At 45.8% G+C, this 26,853-nt stretch overlaps 1 protein-coding gene across 1 annotated transcript in view; it reads left to right on the top strand.

Annotated features, from left to right (window-relative positions):
* The first annotated feature begins 2,988 nt into the window (after positions 1–2,988).
* The window catches only part of Far2 (fatty acyl-CoA reductase 2), a 116,627-nt gene continuing 92,762 nt past the window's right edge, over positions 2,989–26,853 (top strand). Inside the window, exon 1 of the mRNA XM_075982232.1 lies at positions 2,989–3,315. The gene's annotated coding sequence lies outside the window, so the exon portion shown is untranslated. The remainder of the gene's footprint in view (positions 3,316–26,853) is intronic.

Here is a 26,853-nt window from a genome sequence, read left to right as displayed (position 1 = left end):
AGCCTTTCTTTTATAAACTCATTTGCCATTTAACTTGGAGTCTCCCTGTGTAGCTCAGAATGGCCCCACCACAGGGTCTCTATAGCCACCTGGACAACGCCTCCGTTTCAAGTTAGTCAAATGTACAGGTTCCGTGCATTTGCAAGGCCGTATGGCTTTTCCAGCCCTCCCTTCAGCTCACACAAGTGGAAATCTGTTTACCCATCATTTGCTGAAGCTTAAGCCCAGCATTCCCAAACATGGCCTCCTCTGCAATAAGGTTGTTGCCAATGTCATTGGCAAATGAAGACACTGGGTAAGATATAACTCATTATGACCCTACAAAGGGAAACTCGGAAGCAGACCTGGGCAGAGAGAAAGTGGCATCAAAGATGAAGGCAAATGCTGACTTGCTGTGGGATAATGCTCTTGTACACTGTAAAGATTTGTCACTCATACTGGTTTAATAAAAACACTGATTGGCCAGTACTGGGGTAGGTGGGACAATGAGAGCAGGATTCTGGGAAGAGAAATGGAAGAGATACAGTTGCCAGTCAGACACAGAGGAAACAAGATGAGAATGTCTTACTGAGAAAAGGTACCAAGCCATGTGGCTAGACATAGATAAGAATTATGGGTTGGTTTGAGTTGTAAGAGCTAGTTCATAATGGCCAATAGCAGGCAAACAGAACAATAGGCCAAGCATTGTAATTAATATTAAGCCCCACACTAGTTATTCAGGAACTGGCAGGTGGGAGAGAAACCTCCATCTAAACTGGCCGTGATGGCTAGTCTTGGTGTCAACTAGACTACATCTGGAATAAACTAAAATTCAGGTATCCGGGCACACTTGTGAAGGATATTTTCTTGATTGAATCATTTGAGGTGGGAAGACTCCTAAACCTGGGCCACACCTTCTGGTGTCATCTCACATAAGCAGACCCGGAAGAAGGAAGCTTTTGGTTTTTCCCTGCTTGCCCTCAGTCTTGCCTGCAAGTTCATCTACCTGCTGCTGAGGCATTCCTTCACTGGTGAAACCTTCCTCAGGATTCCAGCCCAGACTGAAGACCAGCAGCTCTCTTGGAATCCTCTACAAGGAGACAGCGCTGTTGGACTGGCCACAATACAGCCTATAAAACCACTCTAACAAATAGTGTGTGTGTGTGTGTGTGTGTAATCTCTCTGTCTCTGTCTCTCTCTCTCCCCCCACCCCCATCTGTTCCAGAGACCCCTAACACAATGACTTTATATTTCCAGAGGTTGCCGGGAGACCACCAGAAGTAAGCAAGCACCACAGAACCAGCTCTCCCTCACAGCCCCCATGAGGAATCTGCCCTGCAGAGACCTTAGCCCCAAGCCTGCAAAGCCCTTCGCTGATGGAGTCTGCAGGGCAAGCTGCTCAGTTAGCATCCTTTGCAACCATGCTTCTTGCAGACCAACCCACCACATAGATGAATACCATTCACACAATGATATTTAAATTATGGTTTGTATTTTCCAGTAATGTTGCATTCACCTAAGAGCCTTTCTTCAGAAAGTGGGCCTTTTTGTTTTCCACGTTACAAATAATTGTAATGTGTTATTAACTCTCTGCACATTTCTCATTTTGTGCATCCTTTTGGATATGCTCCTAATAAATAGAAATCCCTTATCACAGGGTCTAGAAAAATTTAAAAAAAAATGTGTCACTAAGTTGCTATCCAAAAAGTTGTGACACTTCCCCTTGCGTTATCTATGTGATTAGAGATTTCTGCATTTTGTATTTATTTTTGCAACACTCTGAGTTGAACCTAGGGCCTCACGTGTGGTAGGCAAGAGCCTGGACTACTCCTGAGCTACCTTCTCAGCCCATTTTTTTTACTTTTTGAGACAGGATCTTCACGTTTTTAGCTAGGCTGTCCATGAACTCTTCAGGTGGCCCAGGCAGGCCTTGAACTTGCCACCCTGCTGGCCCAGCATACTAAGGAGCTGGAATTGCAGCTGAGAGATTTACAAACCTTGTTACCATCCTTTTCCTGCACCATTTAAAGTACAGTTACAGGATTTGGGTCTGCGGACACATTCAGATCTTTTTTTTTAAGTGGTGTGTGTGTGTGTGTGTGTGTGTGTGTGTGTGTCTGTGTGTGTGTGTAACTGCGAGTTTGTCTGTCTGCTCCTACTCATTTCTTTCTCCTGCGTTCACAGCCACCTGTGCAAAACTGTTACACTTCTCTCAACACACTCAATTAAACAGTTCAGAAGCAGAGAACTCAAGAGTGAATTTTTTGATAGATGAAGATGCTCACTTCATTGACTTCGACTTTCCATGATTCAAAATTGGTGTCTTTAAGTGCTTGCTATCCTTCATAATAAGAACGAGAGTAACTTTGTATTCTTTCCCGTTTTCTTAACTGGCTGTAAATTTGGAAGACTACCTTCCACATTGTGCAGAGAACTGAGGTGGGCGTTGGCCGTTTTTCCTCTCTCCCTGGTTGGGAGGGAATTCTGTTTCCTGCCTGTCCATCATTCTCCGACTCCCTGGGCAGCTGTGGGGTTTCTGTCTAAGATTTTCAATAACTAAATATAAATAAAACAAAAAATTTAAAGCTACCAAGAGGAGAAAAAAAACATTTTCTAGGGAAATGCCAGAGATTGCCTCTGCCTGCTTCTCCCACAACCTGGCATCCCTGATCCCTGCCCACCAGATTGCTAACATGAAGATCATGGTTTCTGCTTTTCAGACCCTACCCAGGGAGAAGGAAACCAAGCCCCAGCCCTCCCTGCTCCCCCAACCTCCGCCCACCTCCCCGCGCAACTACAGCCCCCAGGCTGTTTAAAAGCCCCTGCAGCGCTTCTCCCTAGCCTCCGTCCACCTGGAGTGCGGTGCGGAAGAGCCAGATAAATAGGATCTGGAGCGCATTTTGCCAGTGCAATGGGGAGTGATTGTTCCTGCAATGAATCAAATCAGACTCCTTCTCTCGCTTCCCCTCCCTCCTTCCTCAGTTTTTCCAGACAGGGGCGCCCTCCCAGCTAACTTTCCCCTCACCCAACGATGCAACCAAGGGGGAACCACCCGAAGCCTAGGCGATGCCATCTTCAGGGCCTGTGCGCCCGAGGCCCCTGCACTGCTCCCGCCCTGGGCAGAGGCCGCGGTTGGGCGCCCAGCGGCGACCAGGAAGGTCGGAGGGAGGGTGCGCTCCTCCCGCCCCACACCCAGTCTCTGAGCCGGATATATAGAGTCACGTTTGGGAGCCCCGAGAGCAGCGGCGCGGTTCAGAACAGCTTGAGAGCCTCCAGCATCCCTGGGAGGACCCTGACCGCCAGCCGGCCGGAGAGCCACCGTCACTGAAGCAGCAGGTACCCAGAAGCGGGCGGGGAGGCTAGGAGGCTGGGCTCGGGAACTTGAGGACTGAAGCTGCACAGTAGGCGGGTGCCAACCGAGAAGCGGTGGCCCTGCCGGATCCCTGGTCGCTCACCATCCTTCCGGGTCCTGTAGGCGCAGGGCATCTCTTGAGTCCTTCTAGGTGAGACGAGCAAGCAGTGGAGAACGGGGAAGGGCTGATCAAGGTGAACATAAGGTCCTCTCCAAGGGACAGAGGCATCTGACTGGTCCCACCCAAGTCTTTCTGGTCCAGGTACTGTTGGATTTCCAGGCCACGTGTGCTATGGTCCCCTTTCTTGTCTTCACTCGCCCCACCCCACCCGAGGCTGTAAACATTGAGACCCTCCCACTCAGAGACTCTTCAGGGTCAAGCACTCCAGGCTGAAAAGGGCTTGGGTGGCCAAGTAGGGTTTGTGCCCGGTCAGAAGTTCCTCATTTCCCTGGGGTGACTTGGGCATCCTGAAGAGAACAAGGGGGCAGATGCCAGGGCCTCCAGCTAGGACAGGTAGCTTAAGGAAGGCTCCAACGGGTGACAGCACCTCCAGGCAATTGCAGTGGGAAAAATTCAAGCCCAACCTAGGACTGCCAGGCTCCTGACCCCGGTCTCCTTCCTGTCTCCTTACAGGGTAAGATTATGAACATTTCTTGTCCTTTATACATCATTTACCAAGTGTTGAGACCATGATTATATCTTTATCTGCGAGACTCTGGCTTCCCTTTAAATCTTGTTGAGTGTTCCATTGTGTGTGAGCAAGGGAGCAGGGAACTCAAGAGAATTTGTGTGTTCCTGCTTGTTTAAGGCTACACCCAGAGTTTGACATTGAACATGGAAATGTGAGACTCAGCCTGCCGTTCCACACCTTGTCTCTCTGCACCTCCATTTATCTGAGTTGGATATTCGACATGGGGCCACAGTTCCTCTTAGGCACAAAGTAGGGCAAAGAAATTAGATAAAATGTGAGGCAACTAACAATTTGTACGGGTCGCCAGTCTCAGCAAACTCCACAGCTGAGGGAGCTGGGCTGTCTAGAGATGGCCAAGAGGTTTCTCCTCACCAGGCTTCAAGGACAGTGATTTCATTCTTCTTGTTTCTGAGAGCCCGTGTCTCTACTTTACCCTCCCTTTATTTGCTTAATTTCTATCTTGAGAGATTCCTCCTCACTGCAAATGCTAACGTTGGGCTGCAACAGTCTGTCAGGTAGATAGCGGCAGCTCACCGTGAACTGGTCAGTATCAACAGGACTAGGGGAGCGTAAGAGATGATAAACTCCCCCAAGGAACCAAAATGTAACATAGCTGTTGAAGAGAGGCTGTTTCAGAGGGCTGAGAAGTCCACAGCTCATCTGTGGGCATCACTTTGAGGTTTATCAAGAATACAGACTTCTTGCGGACTGCAGAGATGGCTGAGCAATTAAGAGAACTTGCTGCTTGCCTAGTCAGGGTTTCTATTGCTGTGAGGAGACACCACGACCACAGCAACTCTTAGGAAAGGGAAACATTTCATTGGAGCTGGCTTACAGGTTTGGAGCCCATTATCGTCGTGGCAGAAAGCAGGGCAGCGTGCAGGCAGACATGGTGTTGGAGAGGCAGCCAAGAGTTCTACATCTGGATCAGTGGACCACAGAAAGAGTGACACTGGCCTGGCTTGAGCATTTGAAACCCCAAAGCCCACAATTGGTGACACACTTCCTCCAGCAAGGCTGCACCTCCTGATGCCACTCCCTAAGGATTCAAATATGAGTCTGTGGCAGCCAATCTTACCCAAATCACCACACTGCTCTTGCAGAGAACCCGAACTTGCAGTTCCCAGCATGCACATGGTAGCTGACAACCATCTATAACTCTAGTTGTGGGGTATCAGATGCCCTCTTCTGGCCTACCTGAACTCCTGACATATATGCATGCAGGCAGAATACTTATACATGCAATATAAATAAAGTTAAATAAATAAAATTAAAGTGTTAAAAAAAAAGAATACAGGTACCCTGATCAAAATCATCATTCTGCTTCTCTTGAAGATCCATATAACACTTCTTTCTGGTAACATTTGGTCAGTCATAAAAATTCATTGTTTCAGCTGGGCGATGGTGGTGCACGCCTTTAATCCCAGCACTTGGGAGGCAGAGGCAGGCGGATCTCTGTGAGTTCTAGACCAGCCTGGTCTACAGAGCTAGTTCCAGGACAGGCTCCAAAGCCACAGAGAAACCCTGTCTCGAAAAAACAAACAACAACAACAAAAAAAAAAGAATTCATTGTTTCAATTTATTCATTCCTTCGTTCATTTTTGGTATGGTCTTGTGTAGTCCAGACCGGCATTGAACTTGCTCTGTAGCTGAAAGCGACTTTGAATATATAACTGTCTTGCTTTCTACATCCAGAGTGTTGAAATTATAGGCATGTAACACACGCCCGGCTTATGCAGTGCTAGGGGTGAACTCAGGGCATCCCTGTGCTAGGCAGGCCCTCTTCCAGCTGAACTCAGTCTCCAGCCCCAAAGGGTTTCACAATTGCCGTCTCAGAGGATCACACCAGAGCCTGCCAACCTGCTTGCTCCTGCCAGCACATCAATGCTGTGGGCTCTGTGGGAACATGCGCTAGTGGCAAAGACACAGTCTTCAAGTTTTGTTTTGTTCAGAGACCACTCTGGGCATCTAATAAAACACTATAAAATACAAAACCAAACACACTCTTAGAAGGTCACAGCCCAAGGTGAGAAAAGGTGAAGCCCAAACATCCATATTACATATATCCAGACACTCTTCATGGGACCAGTTTTGTGGAATTCAGACTCAGGAGTTGAGCTGAACCCCACATCTAGAAGGCTACTTGGCTTAACCTTGGAGCTGCCACTACTGTCTTAACAAGAGGCTTCCTGTCTTCCTTTTGCACTGGGTTTTCATTGTACCCTGATCCCAGCTCAATAGCCCCTTTCTAGAGCTCACTGGGTATGTCTTCTCGCAGCAACCCTAATTCAAGTTACTTTCCTGTAAGGGCTAACGTTAACCCATAGGCCCCACTTGCCCAAGGACAGGAAACGTTCTGGGACGTTGGGATCTATGGTGCTTGTGAAATCACAAGTCACGTGTTTTCACTTCATTACCAAGGATGTCTGCCCCAACTGCATAGGAAGTGCTTGACCATGCTTAGGTAGAAAATGTGTAGACAGGAAGTATGTCAAGGTGTATGCGAATCCCTTCCCCATTAGATGAAGGCAGGAAGTAAAAAGTGGGGGTTCACCTTTATGAGCGCCTGACTGACCTAAATTTGGGGCTGTTTCTTTAGGAATCCTAGGTATAGACCTTTCTGGCCAGTACTAAATAAAGCTTGCTTCAGTTAGGTCATTGTGGAACTGGTCTTTCTCCTCACAGTTCTCGGGTTTAACATTTCCCACCACAGACTTTGAATTTAACTGCGTCCTTGGATGCCTTTGATTACATCCTTAAGCTTCTCTTTTATCTCTCTCTCTCTTTTTTATTTTTACTGGCATGAGCATGGCAAATTATTTATCTTAAAGGTACTTGTATTATCTCTGGGGGGAAAAAGAAATAATTAAGCCATGCATGGTGGCACATGCTAGTCACCCCAGTGCTCAGGAGGTGGAGGCAGTGGTTTAAAGTTAATCCTCAGCTATACACAAAGATCTGGACCAACCTGGCTGGCTAGGAACCTGCCTTGATTGAAGGGAGAGAGATAATAGTTGCAGACAGGCCCATTAACCTTGAACCTTTATTAACCTCATGTTAATAAATACAGTATGAATGGGAACTGTTCACTACATTTTTTATAAGTAAGAATATTGATCAAGCTCCTTTAGGGGATTTTGCAAACTTTAGACCTCTTATATTTTAGTAATAAGAAAATCAAATGAAAAGTGGCTGAGTAGTAGGGCTTGATATTTTAAATATTGACTAAATATTATATGTGCAAGCCTGGAATTGCCCTCTGAATGTACTGGTAACTTCTTGGAACACACTTGCTAAGATGAACTAATGCTTGAGCCATCCTCAGACAGAGCAGAGACTGCGCAGTGAGTCACTGGGAACAGTTTCTTTAGTTTTTTATTTTTTATTGAGCTATACATTTTTCTCCACTCCCCTCTCTTCTTTCCCCCTTCCCTGTCTACCTTCTCCCATGACCCCCACACTCCCAATTTACTCAGGAGATCTTGTCTTTTTCTCCTTCCTAATGTAGATCCATGTCCGTCTCTCTTAGGGTCCTCTTTGTTGTCTAGGTTCTCTGGGGTTGTGAATTGTAGATGGCTTTTTCTTTGCTTTATGTCTAAAAGCCACTTATGAGTGAGTACATGCAATATTTGTCTTTTCTGGGTCTGGGTTACCTCACTCAATATGATGTTTTCTAGATCCATCCATTTGCCTGCAAATTTCAAGATGTCATTATTTTTTACTGTTGTGTAGTGCTCACATTTTTCTTTAGTTGTGTTTGCTGGGTTATTTAATTATCTAAGAGCTGGCCACCAGTTCAAGCCGGTTTTGCCCTCCTCAAGTTGTCCACTGTAACTCTCCTGTCTGTTAAAGAGGAACTGAGGAAACTCCTCCCTAGACAACTTGTCTCTGAGGTGGGACTTTTTAAATTTCTTTCCCAGAGCTTCCTGAAGCTTTGAGTCTGGTTTGGTGGGGACCATTGAGAGCTTTCCAGCCACAGACTCTGCTTAAGAAAGTAAATCTACACAAAGTCGATAAGGAAGGAGAAGTACCTGGAGGAATGAAGGGTTAGAATCAAGGACTGTTCAGGGCAAGAGTGCTGTGAGGGAGAGGCAGAGAGAGCTAGGACTTGAGCCTGGAGCTCCATTTGCAAGACTAGGTGGCGGGGGGAGGGGGGAATAGGGTAGAAGTTTGACATTAACTCTTCTATATGTGTTAAAGATTTCATTTGTGTATTTTTATTTTTAATGTTGTGTATGTGTGTGCATCTATGCATGTTCAGGTATATGAGTACCAGTGGAAGCCAGAAGCATCAGAAACACCCTTGATCTGGTGGTTGTGAGTTGCCCTGTATGGGGGCTGAGAATCAAACTCAGCAACAGCAGTGCCTGCTCCTCTACTGAATCTTACTTCCAGTCCTGCTGAGTGCTTCAGTTCAAAGCAGTGGGGTTGCTGCCATGCATCCCAGTTCAGTTCAAAGCAGTGGGGTTGCTGCCATGCATCCCAGTTCAGCTCAAAGCAGTGGGGTTGCTGCCATGCATCCCAGTTCAGTTCAAAGCAGTGGGGTTGCTGCCCCTGCATCCCAGCTCTCTGAAAAGGGCACTGGCTGGGCAGATGAGGGTCTAAGAAAGAAAGGGGGAAAGTTTGCATTTCAGGCTCTTCTGCTGTTTAAATTATTTCTAAATCCACACTTGCATGCTATAATTTTTAAAGGTTATCACCATGACAGATATAGCTCCTGTTTTTCTGGCTTGAGCTTAGATGGGATGTGTTATAATTTCCTAAAATGGCAAAAAGTAGGGAAGAGAGAACTGAGCTTCATCAAAGGGTTTGTTCTAAAACACAGTTCACTCCCTCACTTAAAACCCTTCACTCCTTCCTCTCAACAGAAGTGCTCCCCAGACTGCGATCTGTGGGACAACAGTTTCTTGGAACATTAGCAGTTAAGTGGAGAAAAAGAGGGGGGAAGCTTTCTGGTGAGATAACTCTGAAAAAAATACTTGATTTAACCCACTTAAGTGGTTTTGCTACAAGATTTCTCAGAGCCCACAATATCCTAATGAAGATTGAAAATCATCAAAGGAGAAGCAGGTCTCCTGTGATATTTCCTAAACCTATGACCTTCAAATGCTTCTGGTATAGCATCTAACAGAGTCAGCATCCGAGAAATCACTGTGTGGGAAATCCTGTGGGAAGCTCCGTCCTATATTAACAGATTAGTCTTTAACATCCACTCTCTGTTAACTGTTAGATGCTCTCCACTCTCTAATGCGTCTTCCTGGGGCAAAGCAAAGACGCCGGATCCTCCGTTAAAACGATGTGAAAATACTTGCACATGGATAAGCAGAACCTGGAGTCTGATTAGAAGGAAACTGTTTTCTTCCAGTGTTTGCTTTCAGCATCGGCTTTCCTGGTGAGGCTCTGCCAGACCCTACTGAAGTTCATTCGGTCTGTTGACGTTTATAGGTGAGGGACTGAAGGATGGTGCAGGGTCTTTTGTTTTTCACGTTCATGTTTTCATCTTCTGGGCCTCATCTGAGATGTAAATCTACCAGATTGATGTGGTGGGGCATTTAAGCGATGGTTTTTGAGTCTTTCCCCTCCCTTTCCCTATTATCCATAACTGGAGATGGGCTGCAGACGGGAGTGTAGCCTGTGACTGCAGAACATTGCGGTGGAGACAGTTCTCAAAAGAGGTCCATGCAGCTTTGGACCCTCCCGATCGAGCATCTGTTCAAAACTCAAGGCCTAAGCCAACAACAGTTTGGGGAGCACATTTGGTTCCTTACTCTGTATGTTTTACAAACCAGAAATGGGTCTTACGGTTTTTTGGCAGTTAAATCACCAAGACCATTCTGTGGCACGGGTAAATGACATGAAGTTAGAGTTGATTCCAGATGAGGTCGTCTCCACATACTTGCTCCCACTTCACTCTGTTCTGGAGTTGCCAAGCTTCAGAGGGTGAGAGCACAGGCCCTCAGGGAAGCTTGGCTAACCATCTTCAATATGCCCACCAAAGAGACCATAGTGAAAAGGCAGAGAAGTGAGAAAAAAGCAGAGAAGAGAGAGGTCAAGAAATGTCCCCAAGTCCCTGGCTTGACGTTTAGGTTTAAAATGGAAGAAAGGAAGCATAGCTTAGAAGGCTCCAACAAGGTGTGGCCCCACCCGTCCTCACTGTCCCAGCTCCAGTGTCTCCTGTAAGGTGACAGGCAGACAAGTTGTAAGAATTGTGTGAAGTCTTTCCTTGAGAGGCAAGTTCCTCTTCTGGCTGGCACCAGGCTTCAGCCTTTTCCTTCACCCAGCGTGAGATTCCTAGGGAAATTCCAATTTCATGGAGACCATTGTTTGAATGGTCTGATAGCCAAGGGGTGGGGCACCAGGGTCTGTTCAGGACATCCGCATCCCTGCCAGGATGGTTCTAAGTCTGCACCTGACCCAGAGCAAAGGGTGCAACATATTTCTTTGTGTAGCCAACAGTGTAACTAGGTAAATAATGAACAGACTAGCCTTACCCTAATTGTCAGCATGGGGTCCATAGGGGTGCAGTGGATGTGGCACCCTTAACCTCTGAGTAGAACAAAAGTATTCTCAAGCTTCAGTTGATACAATGTGTCCCTTATGACTTTTGGGCTTAATACTGCTTGATATTATTTTTTTTTGCTGTTGTTGTTTCAGAAACAAGTTTTATTATGTTATTAATTATTATTATGTTTCACTTTTGAGATTATATTTTACATATGTATCATATAAATTGTTTTACATTTTATATATTACTATAATAATTTTGAGAAATCATTTCCTCCTTCCATTTCCTCCTTGTAAACCCTCCCACATACCACTCCTTGTTATCTTTCAAATTTATGGCCTCCTTTTTCATTAACTATTGTTATGTATACACATAGCACAATAACACACACACCCCTAAATATATAAATACAATCTGCTCCGTCTACATAATGTTACTTATATGTATGTTTACAGGGTTGACCATTCGGTATTGTGTAACCAGTTCTTGTGAACTTCCCTGGGGAAGAGTGTTCCTCCCGTCCTCAGCATTCCCTGGTTGCCCATGGCTATCTTGAGGCGTCATGAGCTACCGCTGTTCATGTTAGCATACCTACAGGTGTACTCATTGCTCAGCTCATGTGTAGAGGGTAGAGTCATGTTGGTGAGAATTTACAACTGTAAGCTTCGGACGTTCCTAGGAGACACAATCTCAGTGAGCTGGATCTGACCTGAAAGCCTCCTCTCTGAGAACCAGCTGGCGTGGTACCAGAAGACACCATTTAAGCTTCCAAAGGAGGGAAGCAACCACATCCTTACCCATCTGTGGTGTCTAAAACCCATATCAATGACCAGCATGGCACACTAACCCTAATAGTGTAGTCGTGGCAAATTAGTGGAAACCACTATCTCTCTAATTGGATAAGACTTGCTCACCAAGAGGAAAATCACGCGTTGTCCTGGAGACCTAGCCAGCTACCCAGGCCTGGCGACATCATGAATCTCGGAGGAGAACCCATAAGCACTGCTCTACTAAACCAGCATAATCCCTAACTACATTCTAAATATTTGTCCCCATGCCCACAGATAAATGCAGTCCTCATCCATCACCAAGAATACTGTTTTGAGACGATCCCTATACAGCGGAACAGCATCCTGAAGTTGGGAAGGGTAGGCAAGGAATTGCTGGGATAATTGTCTCCTTATCTTCAATAGAACCTCTGTTAGGCTCTGAGAGCCAAGGGACCAGACACAGTCACTGGAAATACCTTGCATTTTAGGTCGTCTTTCTTAATGGTGCACATCATCACAGGTCACCAAAGTCAGCACAAACTCAGGTGTGTTGAGGTCAGGATGTTTGTCCATTAAATCATATCTGGCTCCAATACACTTACAACCACTTATGCACGTATGCCAGCAACGCATGACACTATAGTCAAGAAAACCTACAGGAATCTCCGGTGGTTTGAAGGTGTTAATTTCCCTCCACCAAAAGGAGCGCTTTGGTTGTTTTACCAGCAACTTGTTCTTGCCAAAACTCTCTCCTCAGTGGAGTTATGCCACTGCCTCTTCCATTTTTTCTCTTCTGATATTTTGGTCCAGTCCAGTCCTGCCCCAGCAGCAATTATTCAAGTTACTGGGTATCTTTAAGATCTCACAGGATTGTGTTTGGGTAAATTTAGGTCTCGGTTTCTCTTAGGATGGAACAACTACTTTTTTTAAAAATCAAATTTTCATGAACCCCTATTGCCCTGTCTCACACCCTCTCGCCTACAAGACCCGGTCGTCTTAGTTAATAATATTCACAGCTCAAGCTGTAGATGGGCTGAGGGCCATATCTTATGTTTGGTACAGTGCTCTTGTCTTATAGAAAAGAAATGCCTATCTATTTAACGTGTGCATGCGGACTACAACAGAAAACGTGGATACAGAGGACGGGAGCACTCCGTCCCGTTCAGCTATTTATTCTTTAGTAATATTCCCTGAATATTTACCAGGACTCAGACGAGTTGCTTAGCTCTTAAACTGTCTGTAGCACCTGCTTTCAGGCTTTAGTGTCCTCTAATTTTGAGCCTTGTTAGTCATGAGTCTAAAAACATGGAATACTGGCCAAACTTTACCTAATCTTCTTCACCCTCCCACCTAGCGTGCATGAAGTCCTGGCTTTGAACCCTAGTGTTGCGCAAACTGTTTGGAGGAGTTGAAGGCAGGGTCGGGAGTTCAAGGTCATTACTGGCTGCCGGCTTAGCAGGAGCCCAGCCTTGGGATCCTCAAGACTCTGTTTACAAATCATCAAGAGGACTTGTTAGAAAGTGAGCTAAAAAGCAATATGAAAAATTCCACCGGGAAGGATTATCTTTTACCCAGAGCAGGCTCTGGTGGTTAATTTGCCTGGGCTTTGTCCTCTTATCTCTTCTTCCCCAGCCTCCTTTTTCTCCAAACCTGACTGGTGAATACCTTGATTCTCCAACTTCCCCTTCATATCTGCCTTTAAAGATAAGAACAGCAACCTCTGTTTCTATAAGCAATTGTCTGCTAATAGTGATAGGAAAAGTCAGAGAGGAAGGACAAAGTTAATGCCCCTGTGGGGAAGTCACAAAATTTATGGAATGGTGTCTTTTGGTATTGGCAGAGGGTGAGCACGCAGAAGTTGCCCAATGAGAGGACAAAGGCAACTTTATCATCTGAAGTCAGCTGTCTAACTCTCTAGAGACTAAACAAAAATGAATCCTCTGCCTTAACAATCCTTTCCTATATGGGCATCTATCTCTGAGAGTTGGTATAGTAGGGTCCTTGGAAGTCTTCCCCTACAAGCTAGGGCACAACTGCTTCAGGAGCTTTGAGTGAACAGATGTGAGCTGACCATACAATGCCACGGGAATATTTTCTCAACACTAGAGGCAGTTCGCTGGTTTGAAGTATATCCCACCTAGTTCATGAAGTACAATCAACAATGTCCATGCTACCCTCCTCCTTCTCCATGCTATGATTCAGACAGCCAAAGCCTTGCATCTTTTCTCCTGCTATGACTGAATCAGGAAAATCTCTTAAAGGAGCCATGCCTCTGCTTGCTTCTAGCAAACAGAGCCCATCCAAGAAAATGCCGCTAGCAAACCATGCTTCCCTCTGCTCTTTTGTGTCTAGAGTTAATTTTTAAGCTTTCTCGGGTTTTTATGTGGATATAGTTACCCACGTTGGTGCACCAATTGTTGTAGGAGCGGGCCACTTGTTTGTCCCGGCTGCCCAGAATCAACATAATCACACAGAAATTGTATTAATTAAAACACTGCGTGTCCCATGAGCTCTAACTCCTTATTGGCTAACTCTTACATCTTAATTTAACCCATTTCTAGTAATCTGTGTATCACCACGTGGCAGTGGCTTACCAGCAAAGATTCAGCATGTCTGACTCTGGCAGCTCCATGGTGTCTCTCTGGCTCTGCCCTTCTTTCTCCCAGCATTCAATTCTGACTTCCCTGCCTACCTAAGTTCTGCCCTAACAACAGGCCAAGGCAGTTTCTTTATTCATTAATGGTAATGACAGCACACAGAGGGGACTCCCCCATCAGTAGGGCAGTAAATCCATAAAGAATAGCTGTGTTTGCCTTCATTGATGATACCTACATCCAGTTTCTAGTTTCCAAAGCCTCCCTCTAGATATGCCTTGGTTTTTCCTGCAAAGGGACATTTACACCAAAGTCCCTGGCTAAATCCAGCTGTTTCTCCCTCTTCTTTTTCCTCCCACCTCTGCCCCTTCCCCACCCAGCTCTGGGTGACAATGAATTCTGTTCACACATCTTTTGTGGTGTGTTGTTGGTACCACACTGGCCATGAGTTTTTCAAACTCCCAAGCCAGCTCTCTGTGTTGAAAACCAGCTTTGCTAAAACTCGTATGTTCCGGGGTAGGAGTGTGAGGATTAGAATTATTAGGCAAAAGAAACAGATAAGAGACAGAAACATGGAACAGCATCAGGAGGGAGATTCAGTATTCACAGTTTTTCACATGCTTATATACTTCACTTCAAAAGGGGAGGAGGGGGAGACAACAGACTTCATTAACATGATACAAGGAATAGACTTGAATTCTCTGACCTTTGGTCCAGGTGGAGCAGATCTACTTCAACACTCTAAATGCTAATTAACCACACCCTAGGCCAGAATCTCTCCTCTGTAGGCGCCTGTTGTTAACAATTTTGAGAGGGCAAAAATAAGCTCAAACTCTCTAATCTCTAGACAAGGTGGAACGGGGTTCACATCTGTTTGTGCCCCAACACCTCAGTAAGGGAGTGGAGGCAGTAATTTATAAGTGGTCTTGAGTAGAGGCTCAAAAGGGAAGAAATGGGGGAGGATGGAGAGGACTCCAGGCTCAGCCAGCGGCTGGAGAATGCTGCGGACGGAGGCTATGGAGGAGGCGTGGTCGAGCTGCCTGACACCACCAAGTGTGGATAGTGTGAAGAAGGTGGAAGTCAGCATGAACTGATGATCCCTAACCACTGATGGGGAAGTGTGCTTCTCCCAAGGTAAAAGGCAGTGTTAGGAATATTTCCTAACTGAGCCTCACCGACAGCACAAAGAACTCCAATCAAACCAGATTAGATTGAATCAAAAATGCCCATGTTTAAGGAATGCCATGCTCTTGGGTGGCTGGGAGCATGGCGAGAGGAAGACAGAGGGAGAGCACACACAAAACCTGAAACCACATGTTCCTTTTTCCAGTGTGAGCCTAAATACCCTGTGGGAGTGGTTCTGACCCTCCCCATGGAGGGGTCAGTGCTTGGCAGGCTGGGAGTTGGAGTCCAAGCACTTGGAGGTCTGGGAATTGGTGTCCAAGCACCTGGCAATTCCTAGGCCAGGGGCTGGGGTGACACTTCCAACTCAATGTAACATTCCAGACTCTTTGAATATAGGGGTGTTAGAAGGCTGGGGTCTCACTTTTGACCAAACATCCCAGAGTCCTTGAATATAGGGGTGTCGACTCAAATCTGGCTACTTCCTGTGAGGATGGAACGATGTGGGAGAGGGGAGAGCTGGGAGTTGGTGTGCTCACCTCAGTGAGAGGTGGGGCTGGGGCAGCATCTAGCTTGTTGTCATCCTGGGGAGAGCTGGGAGTTGGTGTGCTCACCTCAGTGAGAGGTGGGGCTGGGGCAGCATCTAGCTTGTTGTCATCCTGGGGAGAGCTGGGAGTTGGTGTGCTCACCTCTGTGAGAGGTGGGGCTGGGGCAGCATCTAGCTTGTTGTCATCCTGCAGTCCTCAGGCAGCTCTTTTTGGAGGGAGATGAGAAGGCAGGTGGTTAGGAGAAAAAAATAGTTATTATTGGCCTATGAAATGGGGCTAGCCATGGGATGGAACACAATACCAGATAAAACCAGATTTTAGTTGGCAGGTATTCTTGATCCACAAGAGTTGGTATCAATGGTGAAGTCCCAGGAGCTGGTGCAGGTCTTTAGCGTTGTCTGGGGAGCGCTTTGTAGTTTGGTCTTGGCCCAGGCAGCAGGAGTGACCTGTAAAACATGCTTGAAACTGGCTGGGGTTAGCAAAAGGCTTTGGAGACTGTTAGGTTTTTTTGTTTGTTTGTTTTTACCAGACCTGATTTTTGATACAGCAGTAGAACTTTTCCAGGAACCTGTAAGAGAACTGGAAAAGATTTTCATCTTGGTGTCATAGCTAAAGGCTATTGCTTTAGGTTAAGACAATTAAAGGAATTAGGAACCATGGATTCTTTAAGATACACCTGAAACCTGTTAGGCACACCTGTCTGTATTTTAGCAGAAAACTTCATTAAATATCATGGATGACGTAATAAGTTAACAATACCTTAAATTGTCAAATGCCATTAGACAGATCTGGGAGGGATAATGAGCAAAAATGAGACAGCGTTTAGCGGTGCAGGCAATCCCAAATCCTCTTTTTGTTCCTTGTAGAACAACAGTCTTGGAAGCAGTGCCTGCCCATTAGCTGCTGAGTATGAGAGGCCCAAAGATTTTTCCTGTGTGTGTGTGGGGGGGGGGGGGGGAGATTTAGTCTACAGAATTAGGAAATCAATTCCCTAAAAGGCATCCAGGAAGTTGAAGACCTAGAAGGTCCCCTTTGCTGTGTGGGTTGCTCTGCCAAACCCAGAGGCAAGGCCTGAAGGCGGAAGGTCTTCTATCTTCTTGGAGGAGTTAAAGGGTGTTGCAGAAGCTGTATGTCTGTGTTAGAAGCTCTTGTTGTTAAAATGCCATGCCCTCAGATCTGTGAAGGCACTGAGAACTAGTACCATTACCTGCTATTTAAACTGGGCATATAAGCTAAATTTAGATGTATATTTTATCCAATAAGTTACAGTTTACCAATGCTAGTAAATGTAAGAAGATTAAAAAGAATATTTTAATAAGTCAAAGAATCTTAAAATGAGCAGACATGCACACAGAAACATTTATAAAGTTATACAGACATAATGTGGCAGCATTATCAGCTGACCAACCCAAAATTTCGGTGTAGGCAGGCAGCAAACACCAGAAAAGCACAGAGGTGATTGTTGTTCTTTTTTTAAAACATGCTGCAAGATCCCCGCTGCAGTAGGCAGCAGAAATGCTGTAGGTCCCAAATGGTGGCGGCAGACAGCGGGCTCTGGAAGCAGCTAGTCCCAGGCAGAAATGGCTGCCGGTCCCAGAGCGGGCGGCCCGAGCGGTGGCGGGGGGCCATGTGGCGGCAGACAGCAGGCCCTGGGAGCAGCCAGTCCCAGGCAGAGACAGCTGCTGGTCCCAGAGCAGTGGTGGCGGGCCATGTGGCAGCAGGCAGTGGGCCCCAGGCAGAGACAGCTGCTGGTCCCTGAGCAATGGCTGGTTCCAGGCAGGGAGACACATGGCGGGCAGGCAGAAGACAGAAACATGGATAGACACGACATGTAGGGTGAGGTTGAATGTTTTTCCAGAGGGTTATGGAGGAGTAAGGGTGAAGGGGGGAGACACACACAGAGAGAAAGAGAGAGAGAGAGAGAGAGAGAGAGAGAGAGAGAGAGAGAGAGAGAGAGAGAGAAGAGGAGAAGAGACAGAGAAGGGGGGAAGCAGAGAAGTGGGGAGAGAGGCAGAAGCGAAGCTGCCTCTCCGAGAGGAAGATGAAAAAGAGAGGGAGCTCAGGCCGGAAGCTGAAGATCAGCCTGCCTCAGCGGATGGGGAGGGGAATGGGTGTGGCTTGTCTCTTAAAGGTACCAAAACCATAACAGTGATCCCATTAAGGACCAGACTAGCCAACGCTGCAAGAGGGAACAGAAACATAAGGACGAAACATTCATACAGTTTTAAAGTGGAAGGACAGTGGGAGGAAAAACAGATCTGTTGTAGAGAGTCAAACAGATAGGGCGGGCGGCCCAGAATGATTGCAACATAGGAGGCAGAAGCCAGGAAGAGTGGAAGGACAGAGGGGAAACAGATTTTTTTTTTAAAACCCAGAGTGAGAGAATAATAAACATGGCGGAGGGGAAGAGGACCAGAGTGATCCCGGTGTAGGCAGTGGGAGCCAGTGAAGCATGGCAAACAGCTGATAGGCCAGCACCTTTCCAAACGGATGGACAATGGCCTCCATTGTCCTTGGCCAGTAGAAAGGGAGTCAGGTTTAGATTCCCAAATCTGGAACGGGACGTGAGCCAGCCAGGCCTCTGGGCACAGCATCAGAGCCCCAAGGGCTACAGAGAGGAGAGGCCAAAGTGCGGATGGGACAAACCTCGAGCTATGAAATCAGTGGAGAAGAAGAGGTGGGGGCAGGATAAACCATGGGCTACAAGTCAGTGGAGACAAGAGGCAGGGAGGGGGGCACACATCCAGAAACCGTGGGTTATGGAGCCTTAGATAGTCCCAGTTTAAAAGGATTTTTTGTAAAATGCTGTTCATGACGTTTGACTAATCATCTTGGAATTGTAAGGACCCGTTTTAAAGGTCTATGCCCAATGGGACTCAAGTCTGTTGCAATGTGTCCATCAAACACAGCCCTTGAGTCAAAACAGGGGTGCATGAGGAATGGGGGATGTCTCCCCACACCCAAGTCCCATCTCAGTGAAAGCCTGGCTTTTGCCATGTGGATCAGGCTCCTGGCACAGTCCGTGACTTCAACAAAAGCCCCCAAAACGAATGGGTCACCCCGGGAACCCTAACAGCATAGAGCAAAAGAAAAGGAACTCACCGACTCTGAAACCAAGTCTGGCAGAAAGCACAGAGGATGAGTGAATTCCAGTACAGTGGTGTTGTGCCCATGGAACAAAACAGACCCATCTCGGTGGGACCTCAAAGATGTTAGGAATATTGCCTAACCTAGCCTCTCTGCCAGTGCAAAGAACTCCAATCAAACCAGATTAGACCAAATCAAAAATGCCCATGTTTAGTGAACTCCACGCTCTTGGGTGTGGCCGGGAACATGGCCAGGGGAAGACAGAGGGTGAGCACATGCAAAAAAGTAACCATGTGTTACTTTTGCAAGCAGAAGTCTAAATACCCTGTGGGAGTGGTCCTGACCCTCCCCAGAGAAGGGTCAACACTTGGCAAACAGGGAGTTGGAGTCCAAGTGCTTGTCAATTCCCAAGGGACTGGGGTGACACTTCCAACTCAATATTACAGGCAGTCCTCTGCATTTTCTTACAAAACTGTTTCCAAATGCTGCTAAGGGCCAGCATCTATGGCCATTCATTTAATTACCAGAGCAGGAAGCGTATCCTGGTTCCTTTGTGCTTTCTTGGTGCTAGTTTATGAAAGACAGAAACAATTACTACAAGGATGAATCCACCAAACATTGCCAATGCTATTTTCTGTGTGCTTCACTGTTGAACCCATTAACTGTTGATTTGTTCTAAGTCAGCCGTGGTTTCAAGCTCATGATGTGTTATGGTTCATCACCCTGGTGGCACATTTTACAGGCAGGAAGGGATGGGGCTATCCATGACAGCTGGCAAGAAGGGGTGGGGCTATCCATGACTGCTGGCTAAACTCACCCCTAATGATCAGAAAATATTTACCAAGGATGTGTCATTGAGTTACAAAAGCTATCTCCTGTTAGCTCTAGAGATCCCATATTACACACACATGGGAACTAAGACCCATGAAGTTTTAAGTATAGCTACAAGGTAGACATTACTATTAGAAGATAGCCATTGTTGGAGCACAACTTTATATAAGAGAGACACTTCCAACTCAAAAATCTACCTTGAAAGATCTAGCATGAAGGATGCCTCGGTTATCAAGATATACCAAATGTATATTCACGTTCAAGGCTACTCCCTGTATCCATGGAAGCTTACTCTACCTTCAGTTCTAATGAACCAACTTCTCATGAATAGAGCTATGGGTTGATGGAGGAAGGTCATTTGTCTATGTGTTACTTTCATTGGTTAATAAAGAAACTGCCTTGGCTTTTGATAGGACAGAAGCTTAGATATGCGGAGTAAACAGAACAGAATGCTGGGAAAAAAGAAAGTGAGGCAGACACTATAGCTCTCTTCTTTCCCGGTAAGCCACCACCTCGTGATGCTACACAGATTATTAGAAATGGGTTAATCAAGATGTGAGAGTTAGCCAATAAGGGGCTAGAACTAATGGGCCAGGCAGTGTTTAAAAGAATACAATTTGTGTGTTGTTATTTCAGGGCATAAACTAGCTGGTGGCCGGGAGCCTTACAGGTGGTGGGAAGCGGCCCACAGCTCTTTCTACAATGGGTTTCTTCTTACTACTAAGTGAAACGTTTTTTCTTTCCAATAAACCTCTCCACGGACACAATAATCCAAATCAGACCAAATCAAACTGAATTAGAAAAAGTCCAGGTTTAATGGATGCCAGTGCTCTCGGGTGGCCTTCTAGGCCCTCAGAGAGTAGATGGGGAAGGAAAACCAGAAAACCACAGAGAGGGGAAAGGAAGACCAGAAAACCATGTGTTTGTTCTCGGTAGGGGCAGTTTAAATACCCTGTGGGAGTGGTCTTGAGCCTCTCTGGGGAGGGGTCATTGTTTGGAGGGCTTTCTTGGAGGTGGAGTCTGGACTGAGGCAACTCCCAGAGGAGGGGGCTTGGGATGGAACTTTCCACCCAAACATTCTTGACTTTTTGGATATATGAATGCCAGGCAGGGGCTGAGGTGAAGCCTTAACTCAAACATTCCAGATTCTTTGAGTATAGGGCTGCCAGGGGGTTGGGGTGAAAATAATCATACTAGTAGATAAAATCATACTAGTGGAACTTGGAAGAAGAAAATCAGCTCTGTGGTTAGCATCTCCTTGACAAGCTCACGCTTTTAGATTGTCAGAGTTCTGCTACTATAATGTGTGATGGAAGGAAGGAAGAAGAGAGAAAGAGAGAAAGGAGGAGGAAGGAAGCAATAAAGGAGGGAGAAAGAAAGGAAGAAAGAAATAAGGAAGGAAGAAAAGAAGCAAGGGAAAAAGCAAGGAGGAAGAGAGAAAGAAAGAAAGAAAGAAAGAGAGAGAGAAAGAAAGGGAGAAAGAAAAAAAGAAAGGGAGAAAGGAAGGAAGAAAGAAAGAAAGAAAGAAAGAAAGAGAAAGAAAGGAAGGAAGGAAGGAAGGAAGGGCAGGAGGGAGAAAAAGAAAGAAAGAAAGAAAGAAAGAAAGAAAGAAAGAAAGAAAGAAAGAAAGAAAGAAAGAAAGAAAGAAAGAGAAAGAAAGAAAAAAAGAAAGAAAGGGGGGGGCAAGGAAGGAAGAAAAGGAAGGAAGAAAAGGAAGGAAGGAAGGAAGAAAAGGAAGGAAGGAAGGAAGGAAGAAAAGGAAGGAAGGAAGGAAGGAAGGAAGGAAGGAAGGAAGGAAGGAAGGAAGGAAGGAAGGAAGGAAGGAAAAAAGCTGGGCATGGTAGCACACACTTTTAATCCCAGTGCCATGGAGGCAGAGGATGGAGAATGTCTGAGTTTAAGGCTATCCTGCTTTACATAGTAATTACATAGTAATTTTCAGGAAAGCTTGGAAAAAGACCCCCTCTTTAAAAAAAAAAGAGGTGAGAATTCTCAACTGTGCAATGTGTCCTGCGTGTTGTCATACAGAAGAAACAGAAAGCAAATGAGCATCCAGTCAGAGCTTTCTCGTTACTGAAAGTAACCAGATGACTTTCAGTGTCTTCCAGTAGAATTGAGAGAACTGGTCGCATTATATCCAAAGGCAAGAGCAACTCAGCTTACTTTATCCAGACTTACACAGTCCAGGATCCCCTGTCCAGGCAATGTTACTGCCCACATCACTTAATGTACTGATACAGAAAACGACTCGTTGAGACTGCTTTTCCAAATGATTCTACACTGTGTCAAGTTGGCGGTCATCACAGTCCCTGACCTTGTCCTAGGAAATGTCTTCATTCCTCCGTGTGATTGGTAAATAGCAATCACACATTTATTACCCAGGGTTCTTGTGAGAAAAGCTAAGATGTATACATGAAATGCATTAAAGCTTGTTAATATAAGAGTTGCTGATGTGAGCGGGAGGTGATCCTGAGGGTTGTATGTGTGTACACATGTGTGCATACGTGTTCTACATACAGATAAGAGCCACATAGCACATAATCCTATGCTTCATAATTGTCCCTCACGTCTTGCACTCCTTGGAGGACTTTTATACACATCCCAGTGTAGATGGAAGTTTCTGTCCCATCTGGTCCCATAGTTGTTCAGTCCTAAAAAAACACACAGAGGCTTATATTAATTATAACCTTTTGACCAATTGGCTCAGGCTTATTATTAACTAGCTCTTACAACTTAAATTAACCCATCATTCTTGTCTATGTTTAGCCATGTGGCTTGGTACCTTTTCTCAGGGAGCCATTGCTTCTTCTTCTGTGTCTGGCTGGTTATTTGTCTCTGCCTTTCCTCTTCCCAGAATTCTCCTAGTGTTGTCACCGTGCCTATATACTTCCTGCCTGGTTACTGGACAATCAGCATTTTAATAAACCAATACGAGTGACAAATCTTTAACAGTGTATAAGAGCCTTACCCCACAGCATTCTAGAATATGGGTCAGGGGGAGTCTTCCTAGACCACGACCCCAACACATGCTTCTTCTTTCCACAAGAAAATCTGTGCACTTTCAGCTATACCCCCAGACCATTCCCTGAATTTAGTGTTTAGCTCCATTCCATTTCCACTCCTTGAGAGCAAGTTTCACGTGGACAAGCGCAGAGTTCCCCATAGCTGCGACACTGTATCTCTGCCCACTTCTATTTTGAGCACCAAAGGTTCCTATTTTTGGAAACCTACATGAAAGGGCAGTCCTCATCTCGGCACCGTGCTGCGTGATGCTATAAGAAATCTCTAAACCTGACAGTCACACTTGTGTAAGGATGCTATTTCCAGATGTTTCTTGCCTCCCTTTTCTAGGTCACATACTGTCGTTCATTTGACTCCCCAATGCACACATAAACACACAGGCAAACCCACCTTCCTCAGAGCTGGGGGCTTCCTATTGATCTTAGCCCCTCTCTGTGTAGCATGAGCTGTAAATCATTCCTTAATGCTGACCCTACTTCCCATTTATTCTCTCTAAATTTGGGTCTTTAAAAAATTATTTATTAACTTGCATGTGTGTATGCCTGTGTAAGTTTACATGCAACACATAAGAACAGGTATTGTCAGTAACCAGAAGAGGATGTCTGATCCCCTGGAGCTGGAGTTAGATGGGGTGAGCTTCCTGCTATGGGAACTGGGAGGCAAACTCCAATCCTCAGCAAAGGTAGTGTGTATATCTGCTGAACCATCACTGCAGTCTCTGAATTTGGATCTTGCCAACCATCTGTGTTCTCTGCTACCACTTCATATAAATGGTTGAGTGGTACTGGACCAGAACAGATAAATATTCATAGGAGACAGGGAAGTGCAAATGCATCTTTATCATCAGATGGACTTGAAGCTGCTGTCAGCTTCACCGGTTTCTGGCGTGTTTTGCATCTTATTTGGAGAAGCTATTGCAGACATTTACCCATCTCCACGCTCCCTTCCTTTATCCTCAGCTGGCAACATAGGACTCTGTCCCACACGCCACAGACGCAGAGAGCTGTGGCAAATTCTGTTCAGCCGACATTTATTTGGCTCCCCCATCAACCTCTACTTCTTTTCCTTCTTATTTGAGAGAGACAAGGAAATCAACTCCTCCTGTCCAAGACACTTCTCTCTTTCCTAAAGGTTATGTGAGTATGTACATGTGCTAGTGTGTGTGTGTGTGTGTGTGTGTGTGTGTGTGTGTGTGTGTGTGTGTGTGTGAAGGACGGAAGACAACTTCAAGTGTTATTTTTCAAGAACCTCCCATCATGGTTTTTGTGTGCTCCCACAGCCTGGAACTTTCTAACTCTCCAGATGACTGAGCTCTCTCCCCAGCCCACCCCTCCCCAGCCCATCTCTCCTAAAATTTTATGCTGAGCTTCAGCTCCTTGCTTGCCCCCTCCTGTCTTGTCTGTTCATCTCAGACAATGTATAAACTCATAATATCATTTTACTAACAAACGACTCTCCACACACCCTTGGGTCCCTGTATTCTTCCGCGGCTACCACCCCTCCCCACCCCACTCTTCCTCCTGCAGCTGAGTTCTCCCAGAGGGGATTTACCCTGGCTGTTCTGATTAAGTCATCTGTTCATAGAGTTGTCCAATAAATACTCCATTCAACATACAGTTTGTGAATGATTCTAACGCTCAGCATGCTGACTCATTTATCGACTTCCCTCTACACTGACACGTGTTGGCTTACTCAACAAGGACATTTACTGTAGATGCGTAAGTGGCCCTGAGGTGTGGCTGTACCAATGACAGGAGACGATCAGCAGGCACACCGTTAAACTTCAGGGAACAAGGACTGCTGGGGTAGTGCTGGGAACTGGGTGACTAACACGGAGTTCCCAGGGTGGTACATCACAAAGTCAGAATCCACAAGCAGTTCTTTCTGTAGGATTCCAGGAGTTACCAGAAGATAGAACCCTGATAAGGGCGAAGAGCAAACAGAGACGTTAGGGGAACCCTCTTCTGATCCTGGCTTGAAGCCAGACCTTTTAGGAGTTAGTGAACTTTGGTTCAGCTCCCGGAGAGGAAAGTGGAGCTAGAGGTGCCCTGGATTGGCGGAGGGAAAATACAGCAATTGACAAGACTTCGAGGGGACAAGAGGACCTTTGGCTACTGGCAGGAGACCCTGGGGGTGTCTGGGTCACCCACTTCTGGACATGGAGAGCAGGGCCTGATGACAAAGTAGCCACCAGAGCACCTCATCCTCATCCAGAGATTGTCTTAATGTCTCAGAAGCTCCGTTCAGGACTGAACAAATAGTAAGTCAACCTAATTAAAAACAATGGTATTTCTATGTTCACCCCACTGAAATCCTAGAGTGAAAATTGAAAAATGAAACAAAATCCCCAAATGTAAAATCTAGCTAACCACAGCAACTGGAACTTGTATATGATGGAAATTTCAAATGGGGCTTCCTAATGCTTCCTGGTAAGCTCTAAAAGTGATTAACACAGGAGGTAACTGTCTTTTAAACATTTCTAGATTTTTTTTGTGTGTGTGTGTGTAGGAGTGTAGACAGAGTTTTCCTGTCCCAATAGCCAACATGGATACCTAAGATTACCTATAAATGCTCAGCCAATAGCTCAGGCTTGTTTTAACCAGCTCTTATAACCTAACCTATTTCTATTAACCTGTGAGCTTCCCCAAGCTCCATGGCTTCTATCTCTATCCCATTCTGTGTGTCCACATCATTCTCTGTCTGTCTGGTGACTCCTCTGACTCCGCCCTTCCTTATCCCATCATTTTCACTTTGGCTTTACGGCCTAACTTTATCCTGTCAGCTCTTGACCAGTGGGCTTGTTTATTAAAACAATCGTAGCAACATATGTTCACGCAGTGTACAAAAGGGCTGTTCCACAGCGGTATGAGTCTTCTGCCCACATACATGTATGTGCACCATACGCACATGATGCCCAAGGACGTGAGAAGAGGACGTTGGACTCCCTGGAACTGGAGTTACAGGCAGTTGTGAGCTGCCATGTGGGAACTGGGAACTGAACTCGCGTCTTCTGGAAGAGTGCCCTTAAGTGCTGTGTACCCTCTCCAGCCCTGGGATAATTACTTAATATCCTTATCTCTAAAATGAAATTCCCTCAACTACTGTTTCCTTATAGGAAGGTTTGTGGGAAGGCTTGGCAAATTTGTTTAAAAGGGAGGTTTGATTCCCACTAGATAAAAGTTTTTGTGCTTCAGTAGCAGCAGAGCAGGTTACTGTTACAGGAAGGGGTTCAGTACCAGGGTGGGAGGGCAATTCCATGAGTAACCTGCTTGCCACACAACCATGAAGACCTCAGTACCTATGAATTTAAAAATGGGCATGGCAGTGCCCACCTGTAATCCCGGTGTTGGGGGGTGAGTGGAGACGGCTATCTTGATAGAGCTTTCTTGGGCAGTCACTCTAACCCAATCAGTGAACTCCAAGTTCAGTGAGAAACCTTGTCTGAAAAAACTACGTGGAGAGAAACTGAGGACACCTGCTGTTGACCTCTGGCCACTGCGTGCGTGTGTGCCACATGCGCAGGCGTGTGTGCACCAAATACATGTTCACAAAATGATTTTTAAAGGAGGGGATCTTTTCGCTTTTCTTAGTTAATTTCCTGACTCTGGTGCGTCTCTCAGAGCCACCGACCTGACATTACACCCTTTTAAGCTCAGGAACCAGAATTCCAACTGAGTTTAAGCAAGAACAGTGGAACACATCACTTTACCAGAGGCAATATCGGGAACAGTTTTGTGTAGTTTGCCTCATGTTTTTCAACCTTGAGAAGAGAAAGTTCTTTAAGGGGAAAAATACCTCATTTTCATGTAGAATAGATGATCTGGTTAAGTCCCTGCCTAGAAGAAGCTGAAGTAGGAAAGCTAGCTGAACCACCATGCTTCTCAGCTGCCACCGTGATGTCTGAAGAAGTCAGACATGGCCGTGAACACACACCACACACCACAGACACCCTGAGGGTAGTTCCATGAGAAAACTGCTTGCCACACAAGCATGATATTGCTGAGATTGCTCATCTGCCGTGCAACCTTTGAGGCCTGTTGGCATTCTGCCTTCCCTAATCTGTGTTCATTTGGATTTTTACCCAAGATAATGTGACTGAAAAATGATAGAGAAAGGGGCTAGAGGGTGAGGAATAAATAGGGGGGGGGAGATTGATTTTTTTACATAATTTGCATTAATATTCTTTCAAAAATATGTTATAGATTTGGCTATGGAAGAGGCAAAACCTACTGGTTATTATTAGTACTACCATTTCCCCCAGATCTGGGGCTTGAACCTAGAGCCTTGCAAGCACAGCAGGTGTTCTTCTCCACTGAGTGTCTTCAATCTTCAAAGCTGTATTCTTGAACAAA

Source organism: Microtus pennsylvanicus, chromosome 8, assembly GCF_037038515.1.
Source record: "Microtus pennsylvanicus isolate mMicPen1 chromosome 8, mMicPen1.hap1, whole genome shotgun sequence".
NCBI classification, from domain to species: Eukaryota; Metazoa; Chordata; class Mammalia; order Rodentia; family Cricetidae; genus Microtus; species Microtus pennsylvanicus.
The sequence above is the reverse complement of the archived record's forward strand: the minus strand, read 5'-3'. Positions and strand labels throughout refer to the sequence as shown.